Source organism: Tupaia chinensis, unplaced genomic scaffold (assembly GCF_000334495.1).
Source record: "Tupaia chinensis unplaced genomic scaffold, TupChi_1.0 Scaffold146749_1, whole genome shotgun sequence".
NCBI classification, from domain to species: Eukaryota; Metazoa; Chordata; class Mammalia; order Scandentia; family Tupaiidae; genus Tupaia; species Tupaia belangeri.
This window is the reverse complement of record NW_006206604.1, coordinates 105485-117906: the sequence shown is the minus strand read 5'-3', so window position 1 is coordinate 117906 and position 12422 is coordinate 105485. Positions and strand designations below refer to the sequence as shown.

General features: G+C 36.9%; 1 pseudogene; it reads right to left on the bottom strand.

Moving 5' to 3' along the window:
• Window positions 1–11330: 11330 nt before the first annotated feature.
• On the bottom strand, window positions 11331–12243 carry LOC102474545 (olfactory receptor 4C15-like; annotated as a pseudogene).
• Window positions 12244–12422: the final 179 nt, after the last annotated feature.

Here is a 12422-nt window from a genome sequence, read left to right as displayed (position 1 = left end):
ATTTTAACTATTACAATCTATGTATTCTTTCAAAGTTAACTTCAGCATATTTTTTTACATTTTTAAAGTTTACATTCAATCACTGCACATCTTTACAGTGACTACATCACAATTTAAACAATTTTCTATGAAAATCAATAATTATAATCTCACCACATACCAGTTCCTTGAAAATTCTGATGATGGCAATCTCCCGTTCCCTATAGAAAAAAATCTACTCAGTAACTGGCCACAATGTGGAGGCTATTTCCACTTCTAACATCTACATCTAAGAGAGAGAAGAACATTTCTCAAAAACGAGGTAGAGAACGCTCCCCACTGCTTCGTGAGTACTGTCCTCAGCATGATATCAGGGAAAAGGAAAGGAAAAAACAAACATTTTCTCCTTGATTTCCAACTGGGATTTAAAGAGTTTCCCTGAGAGGCCATGAACCTGTAGAATTGCTTCTGGGTCCCCTGCTGGGTTTGGAAACTTCCCATCAGTATGATTTCCAAGACACAATCTTGTGTAGTTTCACTTGCTCAAGTTTTTGCAAAACTTTTCAACCCCTAAACAATTAAGTGTTTTTTTTTTTTCTTTTAAGAGGTTTTTGCTATAGGGTGCGTGGCTTGCCAGACAGACAGAGAGAGACAGAGAGACAGAAAGCAGGAAATCACCCCCCAGTGGGGATGGCCATGCCACAATCCCTTCTCCTCCATTCTCCTCTCGGGATCTTGGGCACACACACACACGCGCCTGGTGTGAGTTTAAGCCACTTGGTCTGGGACTCGAACCGCGGGCGACTACATGGGAGTCCAGTGACATAGCCATTATGCTAACTGCAGGCCCAAAGTTTTTTTGTTTGTTTTTAACATTGTGGTTTTTATTTTAAGATTCTTTCATTTTTCTTCAGTGCAGGACAACATTGTGGATACTGGGATCCAATATAGTGTGTTTTTGCAGAATTACAGTGAAACATCTGAGCAGTTATTACATGTAAAAGCTGAGCTCTAAGCTAATACAGCATCAATCCATACGGAACCGTGTACTGTGTAAGACTAAAGTGCCAATTAGTGCTAAAAAAGAATAGCAGCTCATATGCAAGATGAAGAGATTTACAGATGAATAAAATTATATTGCTTTGTCTCAAAGACTGATCTTTATATTCTATGATGTTAAAAGCTCAATTTTAAGGCTAGCAGATGGTAGGGTGGTTAAGACTGGACTCCCACTTGGCTGACCATGGTTTGAGCTCCAAATCTGATAGCTTGCAACTCGTACGAATTGTGTGTATATGCACGCCCAAAACCCCAAGAAGAAAATGGAGGGGAATGGATTGCAGCATGGCCATCCCCCTGGGAGGTGATTTCTCACTTTCCCTCTCGCTGTATCTCTGGCATGGGCATGCAATCTATGACAAAAGTCAAAAAAAAAAAAAAAAAAAAAAAAAAGCCCAATTTCTAGAAGTTAGAGGAGTTTTTTTTTTTTGCTTGTTTCTTTTTCCATTTTAAAAGATAATAAATATGACAAGTCTGTTTACATTTGATGAGCATAAAATTGAGACTAAAGTTTGAGAGACATTGTGGACTTAGTTCATTATGCCCTTTCAGAGAGTGCCCATACCAAAAATCTCGGTGATTCATATAGTCTTTAAGCATGTTATCTTTCCTATTTTTATGTTTATTCACATTATATAGTAAAATGCAGAATTTAAAGAATTCATGAGAAATTTTATAATCACCACCTTTTTAATTATTTATGACATTGACAGAGAAGTAGGTTTTGTATGTTTGTTTTGTTTTCTAATTTTGAAGAGAGACAGACAGAGATAGAGAGAGGGAAAATGTGAAAACACACTCTGTGGGTAATGATTATGCTGCAATGATTTCTCCTCCATTTCTCCCTACTTTTGGGATTTGGGGCATGCTTACATATGTTCCTGGTGTGTTTTACACACTACCAAGTCAGAGACTTCAATACAGTGGACCCTGTTGAATCCTGCTGTTTTAACCACCACATCAAGGCTGACCTTATTATTTTTTTCTTTCTTTTTCTTTGTCTTTTTTTTTTTTAAGAGAGATTTTTGTTATAGGGTACATGTACTTACCAGAGAGATAGAGAGAGGCAGAAAGATAAGAAGTAAGAAGTCACCTCCTGGGGGGATAGCCATGCTACAATCCTTTCTCCTCCATGGTCCTCTTGGGATTTTGGGCATGGATATACAGATGCCTGAAGTGAGTTTTAAGCCACTGGGTATGGGACTCAAACCACACTCAACTATGTGAGAGTCCAGTGAAGCAACCATTATATCATCTGCTATTTCCTGTTTTTCTTTATTTAATTGAACTTTTAGATGTCTGTCCTGACACAGAACAATAAGCTAACATGGACCACATTCCTAGACAGATATAAACATTATTAAAATAAATAATAACAACAAAACAAATAAATTAAAGTATCACACAGACACAAGTCTTTAGCAATTCATCCCGGAACCCTTGTTTTCATTTCAAACCACATTTGGCATCTTCTATTTTATTCCATGCTTTGCTTCTTCCCTTATTATTTGTTTCTATTGAAGGAACAGAATGGGATGACATAGAAATAAGACTCTGAAAATGGAGTAGATCAGACAATATGAGAAACAGATAATTTTTTCACAGACAAATTAGGGTGATTTTTTTTTCTTTTTTGTATTTATTTTTTTAATTTAACCAGAGAGAGATGGAAACTGAGAAAGCAAGCCACCAGGTCCAGGACTTGAACTGTGGTTGGCCATGTGGGAGTGTCCAGTGCATTAACCACCACACCAGCTGCTGGTCCCTCCTGTAAATTTTAATTAGAAAAGAGAAAGACAAAGACAGAAGAAGCCACTGCCCAGAAGATGTATGTAAGAAATGGGAGTTGGATTGGGAACCAGCAGTTAGCGTAATGGCTATGTCGCTGGACTCCCACGCAGTCGACCACGGTTCACGTCCCGGACCCGGTGGCTTAAAACTCACGCCGGGCGCATGTGCATGCGTGCCCAAGATCCCGAGAGGAGAATGGAGGAGAAGGGATTGTGGCGTGACCATCAGTTAGCGTAATGGCTATGTCGCTGGATTCCCACGTAGTCGACCGCGGTTCGTGTCCCGGACCCGGTGGCTTAAAACTCACGCCGGGCACGTGTGCCCAAGATCCCGAGAGGAGAATGGAGGAGAAGGGATTGTGGCGTGACCATCCCCCCTGGGGGGTGATTTCTCGCTTTCTGTCTCTATGTCTCTCTCTGTCTGTCTGGCGAGCGCACGCACCCTACAGTGAAAATCTCTCCAAAAAAAAAAAGAAAGAAATGGGAGTTGGAGAGGTGTCTGTACAATCTGTCCTTGTAAAATGTATCCACTATCTCATTCTTTCCTACTGATGTAAAGTTCTATCTTCATCATGTTTCACATTACAAAACTTATATTGATACAAAATATGATGGCTCAATCTGGGGGAAAATTTTCTGTTCTTTATATTTCTTATTACTCATCCAATAGCAAATATCTTATAGAATGTAGGGTATGTGATAACATCTAATAGCTATTGGCCTCCATCTCTATTCTTCTCACATTATTTTATGATCAAGGCTACTATTCAAACAAGAGCATATATCCATATGTATTTTAGAATCGACTTAAAATTTTGTCAAAAGTGTTTTACTATCATGGGAAGAAGAGTGAGTCAATACTAGCTCAACACAAAATTATTATCTATAAATTATGGGTTTCCCTTAGGATGTGTAGAGTTAGCCAAATATGTTTTGAAGGGACCCTATTTTTTTTTTTGAGAGAGAGATTTTTGCTATAGGGCGCGTGCGCTCGCCAGACAGACAGAGAGAGAAAGAGAGACAGAAAGGGAGAAATCAACCCCCAGGGGAGATGGTCACGCCACAATCCCTTCTCCTCCATTCTCCTCTTGGGATCCTGGGCACGCACGCACACGTGCCCGGCGTGAGTTTTAAGCCACTGGGTCCAGGACGCGAACAGTGGTTGACTACGTGGGAGTCCAGCGACATAGCCATTATGCTAACTGCTGGTTCCCAAGGGACCCTATTTTTATAATCAGTTTTATATTAAACAAATAATAAGCAATTTGACTAAAGGGTGTATTACAAAATTCATGAATCAATTTCAGATATAGTGATCCATTGATGGAAATTTAATACTGTGAGGAGAGAAAAAGTAGTTATGTACTCATTTATTGTTTAATCAGAGCAACTTGAAATGTGTTTTACAGGACTTTGTCTTAGGGCACATGTGCTCACTAGAGAGAGAGAGACAGTGAGAGGGAAAGTGAAAAATCACCCCCAAGGGGGATGGCCATGCAGCACTCCCTTCCATCCATTCTCCTCCTGGGATCTTGGGCATGTAACACACTCATCTAGCATGATTTTGAAGTCACTAAGTTTGGTTATGTGGGAGTCCAGTGATATAACCACCACATCATCTGCTGGTCCTGCTGGAGGTGATTTTGCCCTGCTGGAAATTATTTTTCACTTTCTCTCTCACTGTATCTGTCTGTCTCTCTTCAGTGAGTACAATTGTCCTATGACAAAAAATTAAAAGGAAAATATGTGGTTAAACTTGGACTTAACTAAAATTTTAGCTATGTTGCAATCACAACACAAATCTACACTCAGTTCTTATCTTCTGTATAGCCCTCTTAAAAATATTTTATTCTACATACTTGGTACCAAAAAAATTACATTACTTATTTATTTGCTTCCTTATTCACAATCAGAGTAACCACCAATTATATTATCTTCCAGGCAGAGAGTTTGTGGACAAAGTTTTTATTTCTTACAAATCTGAAATATCCACACTTGAGCTAGAGCACACAGTTATTCCCCCAGTTGCTTCATGCTGTAGCATTACCACATGGTTGAATTTTAGACAAAATAGTTTCAGATGTTCACTGAGTTTAACAAAAGGACATTGGTGAGAAGTGACATGAGTTGGAGTTTCATCGGCAAAGAAGACTTGAGTCACAAAGTGTTACGTAATGCACACAGAGGAACATTGCTTTGGAAATATATTGCTAGACATAGGAAAAGGATACACACATTTGACATCACCTTGCTTGAAGTGAGCCATTAACATCACATATAAAATTGTGTATAAGCATAAACAACAAATAACTGTGTTTTACAAGTAGCTGAAACTCTTAGATCGTGATCTGAAGCAAGTAAATTAGTAAACCTCTCTTACCTTCAATTTGCTTCTTTTTAAAACAGAGACAGTAATATGGGAGCTACCAACTTAATATGAGTATGAAATCATCAAACTGAAGTGGATTTGTCTGAAAGATAATAAAATATAATTTACTGTAATCATATGTACAACAACTATGGAACAATTGTTTTGGAAATTTATCAGATGCCGTTTTGTTGAGAATGAATAAAAAAATATTTATCCTATTCCTTGAAATAATTTTTTCTTCAAGTCTTTGTTTAAAACAAAATGAAACAAAAAAATTTTGCTTGTATTTAATAAAAAATGCATGCCATGAGTATATTTAAGGAAATAACAAATTAAGAGTAATTTCAAAATTTCTGGCTATTTTTCAATTAGGAAAACAGATTTAGAGAGGTTATGAGTTTTTTTTTTTTTCCTCTTTTAGTGAGTATCTTTTGGCTTTTGGTGGACTCGTGTTATAAAAGGGAAAAAATGATGGAAGGATAATAAGAGAATGGGAAGGAAGGAAGGAAAGAACAAAGGAAGAAAGGGAGGGGGGAAAGAAAGAAGACTAACACTGGTTTTCTCACTTCACGGATGTTCACCCTCCAAAAATCTAGATCTAGATTTCTAGGCTTCTGTTTTTCCTTTTGTGTTTGTTTTATTAAAGGCTAAAGGAAAAAAAAATAATTTCCCATAAAGACATTTGGAAGTGGAAAAAAGCATTTAATTCAAGGGACATATGTATGAAGAGTTTAGTAAAATAGCAATGAATCTCAGAGAAAGACATCCTCTAGAATCATCAAACTAAGATATACAGTTGTTTTTTCCATTGCGTACCCAGAATTTTAGAACAGACACTTAAAAACTTTGGTAAAGTATAAAAAAAAGATATCAAAAGGATCTAGAAAAGAGCGTAACCACTGTTACATGTTCAATATATGTTAGTTTCTGTGTTTTGCTTTTGTTTATCAGGATCTGTAAGCTGTTGTTGTTTAGCAAGGATATAATCCTCCTTATTTACATATATCCTCACTTTCTTAGCATTATAAACAGGCTGAGTTACTCTCCTCTTCAACAAACTTCTCATGGCACTTTTCATCTCTTTGTTCTCACTGTGTAAATTATAGGATTTAACATAGGGGTGAGGATTGCAAAGAACACAGCCATCAACTAATCCATGGGATAGATGGGTACTGGGTACATGTATGTGAAAATGCAAGGCACAAAAAGAGTACAATGACGGTAAAGTGGGAGCCACATGTGAGAGGGCATTGCTGTGTCCTTCAGAGCCGTGAGATTTCAGGGAGCTCAAGATAACTACGTAGGAGATAAATAGCATGGAGGAAATGAGCAAGCACATAGCTCCACTGTTGGCTGCCATCACCATTCCCAGCCTGTAGGTGTCTCTGCAGGCAAGTTTCAACAATGGGAAGAGATCACACATGAAGTGGTGGATGATATCGTGCCCACAGAAGGGCAAGTTGACCATAAAAATAATCTTCACAGTGGCATGTAGCATGCCACCAATCCAAGCTACCACCACCAAGACGTGAGAGAGCCCCTATCTCATTATAGTCTTGTAGTGCAGGGTCTTGCAGATGGCCACGTAGCGATCATAGGCCATGACATTGAGGAGGATGATCTCCGATCATCCTGGGAAGTGCTCCACAAATAGGTGAATAAGGCATCCCCTGTAGGAAATGGTTTTCCTCTGGTAGAGCATGTCGATGATCATCTTGGGGGTGGTGACACAGGTGTAGGAGGCATCTATGAGGAACAAGTGAGAAAGAAGTACATGGGAGCCTTAAGGGTGGTGCTGAGGGAGATAGTGATGACAATGAGCAGATTAGCAGCACGGTAAATAGGAAAATGAGCAAAAAGACAGTGAAGAATATCTTCTGCAAGTGTGGATTCTATGTGAGTACCAGGAGAATAAGTTCAGTTACGTTGTTGGGAGGCATGAGTTGACCCATTCACATAGTAACAACTTATGTGGACCTAAATTATCTATAAGATATTAAAATAAAATATAGTTAATTAGTTATAAAAACATTACTGTCTGAATTTTATAGTACCAAGGTACTGTAGTTACTAGTTTTAGAGCCCCAGTAATTAACTTCGTTTACTTTTCACTTTCTTCATAATGCTTCCTGTCTCATCTGATAACTAGTGTTTGTTACCTGTAAAATATTTATGAGCCATGGGAACAGCAGTTGGTGTAATGGTCATGTCACTAAACTCCCATGTAGTTGACTATGGTTCGATTCCCGAAACCAGTGGCTTGGGATCACCCATGTAGTTGACTATGGTTCGATTCCCGAACCCAGTGGCTTGAGCTCAAACCAGGCACATGTTCGTGCATGTCTGAAATCCTGAGAGAGGAATGGAGAAGAGAAGATTGTGGCATGGCCATCCCCTCTGAGGGGTGATTTATCACTTTCTGTCTCTCTGTCTCTCTCTGCCTTTCTGGTGAGCGCACACACCCTAGAGCAAAAACTTCTCCAGAAAAAAAAGGGTCATGATTTATGTGTAATTTATTGAGGAAACTCTGGGCCATATAGGTGAGATCTGAATTCTTCTTCTGGCTCTCCTTGTGACTTTGGAAGGTATTCCAGAGCCCTCTGCTTCCATGACTTCCTTCGCAAATGTGACTTTATATTATACATTTTAACTACAAGATGTATTTTGTAAACTGTAAAGCATTTCACACAAGTAAGAGTTATTCCTTCTACTAGGATAATTTCTATTGGAATAAGAGCTCTAATCATGAAAGATATGGTCCAGAAATAGCCATTGCAAGCAGGCTGATTAGAGATATGTAGACATCACTGGAGACATACCCTCCCTGGAATCTACCATAACCTATAAGCTATTCATGTCCGTTTCCTAACTGAATTAATGTAATACTGGGCATAGGGTCCTCAGTGCTGGCTCCAATTCAGTGAAGAATAAATATTTGATGAATTGCCATGCTTCTACAATTCCATGGATAAGAATACATGTGGTTCCCCAGCATGTAAATCTTTGGAACTCACGTATGCTCATCCTCCCACACTGCTCTTTATAAGAAACATAAATAAACTTGATAGGAGTGTGCTTCCCAACTTAATGTTTTCTGGTATGTTTTATAAATAAAGATAAAAATAGTAATCCTGGCTCCAGTAGATTGTGTAGCGGTTATGTCTCTGGACTTCTACATGGCAGATGGAGGTTTGAGTTCCATACTCAGTGGCTTGAAACTCATGCTGGGAACATGTGTGTGCATGCCCAAAATCCTGGGAAGAAAATGGAGGAGAAAGGGTTACAACATGGTCACTGTCCTGGGGGGGTGATTTCTCACTTTCCATCTCACTGTTTCTCTCTCTTGTGAGCACATGTTCTCTACGGCAAAAACCTCTTAAAATATTAATTCCTTCTTTGAAAAAGTATTACTAATTTGACTTTCAAAATAATTACAGCACTAGTGATTAATGTTGTTTATTCTTCAAAATTAGATTGCATATACAATTTAACACAGTCTCACCCAGTAAACTTTGAGCTTCAATAAACTAAGATTAAAAAACTATTGAGTAGATTTCATAATCTTGAAGGCAAAGGCAACTCTTATTTTCTAAATTTTAAAAATAGAATTTTAATTTGGACAGCAAGAAGAAATAGACTACTAGATAAGGTAGGTAAAGTACTGTACACAAATTTAGAGATACACGCAACCATTTATATTAGGTTTTTGGAAAGTAATGACACATTTGTCTATGTTTTTCTAAGCAAAAAATGCATCATGACTTTCCCAATGATTCAATAAAATCAATTGATTACTATAATTAATAGCTTACATGCTTTATTACTCAATAAATATTTATTCGACACTTACTATGGACATTAAGTTCCAGGACTTGCTCTGGTCAAATATGTGGGAGTCTGGTGCATGTAAAATGATCTAGAATTTATTTTAATAAGTTTTAAAATATTTTTCTTTATTTTTATTAATAACCAATTTTTTAATGAGTAAATGATACCATCACACTACTCACCATTTATGTACAATGGACATACTCAAATCTGCCATCACTGTAGTAAGGCATGGAAAAATGATCTTTACATTGTTTGCTATCAAGTTGGAGAGGTTAAATACTTTTAGATAAGATGATTAACAACTTAAACATTTCACAAAACTGTATATGATAATGCCAAGTTTTTTTTTCCAAAGTGGAAATTTCACTAGATAAGAAATCAATTGATCAATGATTTGAATAAATGATAAAGAAATGGAGTATGTCTTTAAATATGTTAAACAAAAGTTCCACAAGATTCTCTGAAAGTCAGTTATGCAATAAACTTATACTGTATTTCCCTAAATAGGATAAATATTTCAAGATTACTACTTCAAATTGTCCATTACTTCTACTAAAACTACATAATTTAAATAAAACAGAGTTTCTTAGCCACCCAGCTAAAGCAATATTATTCCAGTGTGATAAACTAGGTATATTATAATAACTAGAAGCTCTAATTATCTATAGTTCTAGGTATCACTGACAACTATTAAAAGAAAATGAATTATTAATTATTTCTTTCTAATACATTGGGTTCCTGATGGGGGATTGTGCTAAAGAGAGTTGTAAAGTGAGGAGCAGTTAAGTGAGAAAAGTGAGTAAAAAATCATAAGAAGGAGAGAAACATGCATTCTTCATGTAAATACACAGATGGCCTCCATGAAAACTACATTCATTAATCAAAAAGTTCTAAGAAATAAATTCATAGAGAAACAACGAATAACTACTAAAGCAAGATTATACAATTCCATTTTCTTTATTTTAAATAAACAAAGAGCTCTATGACTGAAACTGATGGACTAAAGGTTACAGAAACACAGTAAATGGGTGTAAATATCAGATAGAGTGTGTGTGAAAAAGTAGAGTCTATGGAAAGACATATAGAAAAAAAATAGAGAGGCAAAGCATTAATGGAACAAAGAAATGTTGTATTATCTGTTAAAGATACTTTTATAGTTTTATCAGCTAGACTGTGAAGAAATGGTCACGTGTTAAAATATTCAGTTTGTAAGCTAAATAATGTGATTTAATATAAAAGAGAAAATGAAATAAAAAATGTTAAAATAAAGAAATAAATAATAAATAATAAATAAATAAATAAATAAGCAAAGGGAAGGGTTGGGGATATGAAGACTAGAAAGTGGCATGATGACAAAGTATATGCATTAGTTGAGATTAACAGATTCTTAGAGTTTTCACTGAATTCATCAATTATTTCCAAGCACTTCTCTGGACCTCCATTCTTCATGTTTATACATAATTAATAAGGCAATATAAATTGTTTTGCACTTTCTCTGAGCTAGGGATTATCTTTCTTATGTTGTATCTTTAAGTCTTTGTAGAAATGTTAAATTTCATGACTTTTTAATCAATTTAATTGATGAAGAAACTGAGGCTCAAAAACTTTAAATAACACACCAAATAAACTTCAAGGTTTATCCACTTCATTTATAAATAAAAGGCCTCACCTTGAGGTGTGATTTTTCTCTAAGAAGCTTCCCTTAGATAGCTGGGCTTGTTAATTGTTACAAAGTCTTCCAGCAAAACAGCAAAGTATAGTGGAATCTATTCATGGCCTTCTCTTGGTATACTTTCTGTATCTTAACTCTCATTTGCCATATCCACCCTTCATTCTCATAGCAGGCAACATCATATCTTTCATCAATGTCACTGAGACTGGTATCCTAGATACGAATATCTTTGCATTTGAAATTTGTACTTTGAGTAGGTGTTTGTTCTTTATCTTGAAGATATTTTTGTCTTGCCTCCACAAAGCATTTTCAAACATGGAGTGAATAGCAAGTAGTCTAGTATGTAATTTCTCTTTGATTCTTTTTTTATTCAATTATTAGACTTGACACAACATAAAATTCAGTGCTCCTTAATTTACACATAATGTTAGTAAGTTGTAAATTCAATGGATGAAGGAGATCAGAGTGAAAACGTTTGAGCATCACAATAAAGTTTTTTCTATGATATTACATTACCTCTATTTGTATCAAGTATATTTCAAAAGTTTTTATCTAAGACCATTTATACTTATTTACACCTAATTTTTTGAAGTTTAATGTTTTCAGACAACTCTCATTTTATTTTTCATCAGACAACTCTCATTCGTTTCCACACTTTCCTCATGGCTTGTTTCATGTCCTTATTCCTGAAAGTATAAATCAAAGGATTAAGCAAGGGAGTTAGGATTGTGTAAAATATTGCCACCATTTTGTCAGAGGAGAGAACAAATGGAGGTCATACGTCTTCAAACACACATGGGACAAAAAACAAAACCACAACAGCAATGTGAGATCCACAGGTGGAAAGAGTTTTCCATCGCCCTTCAGAACTATGGGTTTTCAATGAAAGCAAAATGACACCATAGGAGATAAGCAGCAAGGAGAAAAACCCACTGTTAGTGACCACCAAAATGCCAACGATATGTGTGTCCATGCAGGCAAGCTTCAGTAATGGGTACAGGTCACACACAAAATGATCAGTGACATTGGGGCCACAAAAGGGCAACTGGAAAGTAAAGAGAATTTGTATCATGGAATGCAAGAAGCCCCCTGTCCAGGCTACTCTCATCAGAATGCCACAGAGCCTCCAGTTCATGATAGAAGAGTAGTGCAAGGGCTTGGAAATGGCCACGTAATGATCATAGGCCATGGCCGTGAGGACAATCACCTCTATCTACCCCAGCGAAGAAGTGTGCAGCAAACATTTGGACCATGCAACCTTGGAAAGAGATAGTTTTCCTCTCAGAGAGGGTGTCTGAGATCATCTTTGGGGCACAAACAGAGGAGAAGCATGCATCTAGGAAAGACAGAAAGGCCAAGAAGAAGTACATGGGGGCACCCAGCAGGGCAGGCCTGCCGAGGATGGTCACTACAATCAGCATGTTGCCACCAATGGTTGCAATGTACACAAACAAAGATACAAGAAATACCATTTTCTGAACATTTGGATTCTGTGAAAGTCCCAGAAGGACAAACTCAGTTACCAAGCTTAGGTTGTGCATGTCTGAAGGAAAGGATGGAAATTACACTAGTGATGATGTAGAGTCTGCAGTTATGACAAAAACTTACAGATCTGTTTTTGGTATTAGAGTCACAAGTAAGTTGGTATACACATATGAAAAATTATCTTGAGGGGGTCTCTTGCCACTGAGAAAACATAATCCAAAATTTGTGGAGATAG